The sequence below is a fragment of the Sciurus vulgaris genome (genome assembly GCF_902686455.1).
Source record: "Sciurus vulgaris genome assembly, chromosome: X".
NCBI lineage: Eukaryota > Metazoa > Chordata > Mammalia > Rodentia > Sciuridae > Sciurus > Sciurus vulgaris.
Genome location: NC_136471.1, coordinates 47,447,583 through 47,453,176, shown reverse-complemented (window position 1 = coordinate 47,453,176; position 5,594 = coordinate 47,447,583). Strand labels below are relative to the sequence as shown.

At 35.6% G+C, this 5,594-nt stretch overlaps 1 long non-coding RNA gene across 1 annotated transcript; it reads left to right on the top strand.

The window, feature by feature from the left end:
- The first annotated feature begins 429 nt into the window (after window positions 1-429).
- On the top strand, window positions 430-5,378 carry LOC306651334. Its single transcript, XR_013761133.1, has 3 exons — window positions 430-1,232; window positions 2,852-2,981; window positions 4,997-5,378. It is a non-coding gene; the product is annotated as an uncharacterized lncRNA (long non-coding RNA).
- Window positions 5,379-5,594: the final 216 nt, after the last annotated feature.

The following is a 5,594-nucleotide window of genomic DNA, read 5'->3' as shown; positions in this document are numbered from 1 at the left end:
TGTTTTTTTAATCAGATATATGATTTTTTAATATTTCCTCCCAATTAAGGACTTGTCTTTCCATTTTCTCAACCATATATTTGGAAAAACAGACATTTTTCACTTTAGGGAAGTTCAATTTATCATTTTTTGCTTATGATTGTAGTTTTCATATCATATCTAAGTTATAATTTCCTAACCCAATGTCACAAGGATTACGATGTTTTCTCATGTTTTCTACTGTAAGTTTTACAACTTTGTTTAACATAATCCATTTTGAGTTGATTTTGTATATGTTACAACATATGGATCATATATATATATATATATATATATATATATATTTACATTTGTGTATATGGATATACAGTTTGCCCAACAAAATTTGTTGAAAAGACTATCCTTTATTCACTAAATTCCCTTTGCACCTTTGTAAAAAGCAGTTGAACATACAAATGCGGCCTTGTTTCTTTGATATACTTTTCTACGTTGGTATCATTACACAGTGTCTCGATTACTGTAGGTTTATAAGGAGTCTTGAAATCAGATCTTCATCTTATTTGTTCTTATCCAAAGTTATTTTCAAAGTCTAGGCCCTGTTTATTTCCCCATGAAATGTAGAATCAGCCTGTTAATTTCTTTTATAAAGGTGTTTTAAGAGTTTTCTTGGGATTGCATGTAATCTGTAGATAAGTTTGAGGAGAATATACATCTTAATAATTCTATTTCTTGCATCTCATGAAGATGATATATCTCTCTATTTAGGTCTTTAATGTCTCCAAGCAATACTTCATATTGTTCAATATACAGGCATTGTATATTGGTGGGTAAACTGTTCATAATTACTTCATGCTTCTTCATACAATTGTAAATGGCAGTATCTTAATTACAATTTCCACATATTTTACTTTTACTCAACTGTTAGCAGGCAAAGGTTTAATAGTAGCTGTTGAAGAATCCTTTAGTTTGAAATCTCAGAATTATTCTTTGGTGAAGAAGTATTTGATGAGTAGGATTTGCCTATGTTTCTGTGTCAGCTTTTAGAAATTACTGCAATGCACTAAAACTTGGGGAGGAAATGTTCTAGAGTCAATTCTACAGATGACCTCTAGAAAAATTCATGATTAAAATAATTTCAACTTTATATGTGGTCAGAATCGAATCTGTTGAATCTTGGAGGATTTTTTTCTTTTTTATTCCCCAGCAAACTACTCCAATGAATGGGTGGTGAGAGAGGAAGTGATAATATGCATGTGAGTATGTATGCATGTATTAATGTGTTCATTACTGAAGCTACCAGGATGTTTATTGTGAGGAATACTTGAGGATAATTACTGTGGTCGTATTGGTCCTAATTACATCCTAGTACATATTAGAAACAATATCAGGGTAGTGGTTTTTTGATTATTTTTTCCAGCTCTCCTAGGCCAGCATGGTTACCATGGTGACTCAGTGACTACTGTGAGATTTGGTACAGACTAAGCATCCATTTATGATTATTGCTTGAATTGCCTATTACCATGACAGCTGTCAAAGGTTGCTTTTAAAAAATGTTGCTTTTCCAATGCTTTAACTCTTCTAAAATAGTTATTTGTCTTTGAGCATTGGTCTTTCACTTCTCCCTTACTTAATTTTAATTTATTCATGTATTTATTCCCATATGATTCAGAGATTTCTATTATTTTCAAAGGGTTACCCTCTGTTACTATCAAAATTGCCAGTGGAAGCCCCTTCAAGTTGAGCCTGGTGTACATTTTATACTTCCTTAGAATTCCTTGAACATGTACTTTGCTCCGTTATTCTGTCTCTCCATCAGGAGAAAGGAAGTAATGATGCACACCTGACAGCATTGCTTTGCAGATTTGAAAAGAAAGAGTCTGAAAATAATATACAGTGTGTGGTAACTAGAAGGTACTCAGCAAACATTAGTTCTTCATTCCAACTTGGTCTCTTCATTTTGTCAATGCCATATCTCTTATGTTAACATAATAGCATAACTACAGAGATAATACCTGGAAATTTGAGAACAAGCAGCCCACACTTCCATTATGTGTGTCTTAGTGTCACTGCTGTGTGCAGGAGGATTGTAGGATAGAGCTAGGGAAGAGGAAAAGTGTCATTGCACAACTTCCAGTTGACTGAGTAGGGACAGGAAAGATGTCACCACCCCATCCCCTGCATTTCATGTACTTTCCTATACTCTTATTTCCTCTACATTCCATGTGATCTTTTTTTCTCTTTCCACATTTTTTTGGTGCATTAGTGCTGTACATTGTAATGGGATTTGTTGTTACATAGTCATACATGCACACAATATAACAACATATTTTGGCCAATCACTCCCCAGCACTTCCCCACTCCCTCCCCTCCTTCTTCCCGTTCCTTGATTGATCTCCTTTGATTTTTATGAGATTCCACTCACCCATTTTCTTTTCCTTTTTCTTCTCTCTTCCACATATAAGAGAAAACATACAACCTTTGACCTTCTAAGCTTGGTTATTTTGCTTAGCATAATAGTCTGAAGTTCCATCTATTTTCCTGCAAATTACATAATTTCACTTCTCTATATGACTGAATAAAACTTCATTGTGCATATATACTACATTTTCTCTATCCATTCAACCATTGTCAGACACCTAGTCTGGTTCCATAGTAGGGCTATTGTGAATTTGCTGCTTTAAACATGGGTATGCATGTATCACTATAGTATGATGACTTTAATTATTTAGGATAAATACTGAGAAGTGGTATAGCTGGGTCATATGGTGGTTCCATGCCTAGTCTTTTGAGGAATCTTTATATAGATTTCCATAGTGGTTGTACTTATTTACAACTCTTCCATGTGCTTTTCATTGCCCCCTCTGCCTTCTAGTGTAACATCAGAGAAGGGTGTGGAGTTCTGTACCACAGAATCAGAAGCTATAGAGAAGAATAAAATGTAGTGTGGAGTCTTCTAGAGAGGTTACTGGAACAAGAGTGAAGAGATCATTGGATCATTGTAGGTAAGTCTCTTTTCTATAACCATTCTTATCTATGTAACAATATAACAATTACTAGTCCTACCAACCAACAGGAATAAACTGGATTTTGTCTGTGATCCTGTGTGAAAAAGTAACATTTGGTATATGGTGGAGGGAAAGACCAGGGCATTTTCTAGTAATTACATTAATGGAGAAACTCCAGATGTCCCAGAATTGTACATGTGTGGCATTAAGTCAGTGGTAATCAAATGTGAGCTGTGGAAGTCAGGAATTCAATGGACCACTTCATCAAAATTATTAGATGGTGCTTACTAAAATAGCAGCTATTTGTGTCCACCATTAAGTGTGCTGAATCAGAGTCCAAGGGGCTTGGGTGGGAGTTAGCTACATTTTGGGTAATTATTCAAATTGTTTCTAATATTCATCCAGGTTTAAAAAGCACTGCTGTGGATTTGCAATGTCTTCTATAATTCTTAATCTTGATGTTTAATTCCATTAGTGGTTGCTCCTGCTATTTGTCTTTAAATATCTGTGTATTCTCTGTGTATGAAATAGATAGGAATATCTTCAATTAAGTAATATTTATTCAGTGATTTTTATATAAGACTCTGATATAGGCACTGTAAAAACAACACAGAGAACAAAACAAGCAGGGTTCCTGGAGCTGTCATTCCAGTTAGGGAAATCTGGCAATGAATAGGGAAACAAATCAATGCACTGGATGATTTCATATGGTGATATGTGCAAGAAGGAAAAGAAACAGAGTAGAAAATGACCAGGACAGGGATTATGATAATGGAGTTGTCAGTAAAGTTAATTCTCAGAAGTGGCATTTGAACTGAGTCCTGAATGATGAAAAACCAGACATTGACAGGCCATTTCGTTGGTGTCCCTGCACTATGCATGGACATAAGATAATCCAGGAGCAGAGGAAAAACTCAGTGGCTGGAGACTGGCTGACAACAGACAGATTGGTGGGAGATAAGGTGGAAAGGGTATACAGAGTCACAGGGTTTGGCTCATGTTAGGAGTTTTCATTTTATTCTGAGTGTGGAGTGTTAGAGGATAGAAGTGATTTATCTTCAGAAGGTGAAAGCTACTTTGTGGAGAATTGACTGGAGAGGGACAAGATAGAGTTTGAGGATGACCATTAGGAGAATACTGCAGGAGATCAGGGGAGTGACAAGAGCAGATGGGAATGGTGCTGCAACAGTGTGCAGAGGGAGTGGTGTGTTGGGACAGGGTATGTCTGGAGGTAGGGCAGTTGGGACCTGCAGTGCTATGCATCAGTGAGGGCATAAGTCAGAATCAAAGACAACCCCTGGACTTATTCAGCCATATGAAGAAATGGTTTGGTTTTCTGACATCAGTTATTCCAAGGGCCTCTGATATTTTCATAATAGTTTGGTTATCCAATAGTAGTTACGGTGAAAATTAGTGGTTTAATAAAGCATGCCAGTTGGTGAATAAGATATAATTGTACAATGATACCCAACATCTCTTTAATAGAATTTATAGAATAATGCAATTCCTTACATTTTAAAATGCAAAAGCATAAGTAATATATTCTTGAAAATGTTTAGTCATATACACTATGTACTGCATAATACTAGTCCTACTGATGAGAAAAGTGAGTGACTATAAGGTTACGTAAAGTCACACAGTTTTCACGTGGTATAGAGTTTGCCCTAATCTGTCTGCAGAACCCACACTTTGTCTGCAGCAATACATTTAGGAAGAAGAAAAAGATCTTTGTTGAACCATGTCAGCCCAAGGTGACTGATTTTACATTAGGATCATAAATAACTGTTTTGATTGAATCTACATTTCAGTAGTCATTCTGCATTGAACGAAAAGGTAATTATATAAGAAAAAGATAGTTGTAAAAGCAAAAATACTAATAATCATCACAATTGCTATGCCTCGGACAACTTGGCTATTAAGATAATTCCTTGGACTGCCAACATGAAATCTTTACCTTTTTGGAATGCAGAATGCTTTTCCAGGTGGGAATCATATTGTTCTCTGTGCCTTAGACGTCACTGGTGAAGAGCAAGGCTTACTCAGGATGTCTGTGGTGTGTGAGGCCAGAGCAGATGTGATGAGTTACCCAAGATCACCTTCAGTTTGTGGGTTAGGGCTGACACTGTGACCCAGGTATGTCTTTTTTCTCTGAATCAGTTATTTGTCCCTCAGTCATGGCATTAACCTTTTTCCTGTTTGTAGTAAATTGCTTTTCAAAGGCTCAGGATACACATTTCCTTGAGGTTAATCTTCAGGTAATATAAGAGAACACTAAATACCTTCAAATAAAAAGAAATGGAGTGTTGATTTTTCTCATCCATCTCCAAACTGTATTGGGAAATTAGAAGAAATTTTCTGAATCTTATAGTAGGTGTTCTTTTCTTTTTTATTCCCTCCACAATTTCCTGTGAGATTTGTATTTATTGTTGTCTAGAGTTGTAGATCATTCCTTCTCATTAGTGTGTGGTATTACATTGTATGAATATTTCAAAATAAATGTGTCTATTATGGAGTTCTGGGTATTTTCCAGTTTGTGACTGGACATTATGTATAAGGTCATCATGGATGTCTTAATACATAACATTGGGTGAACATTTATTTTCATTTTTC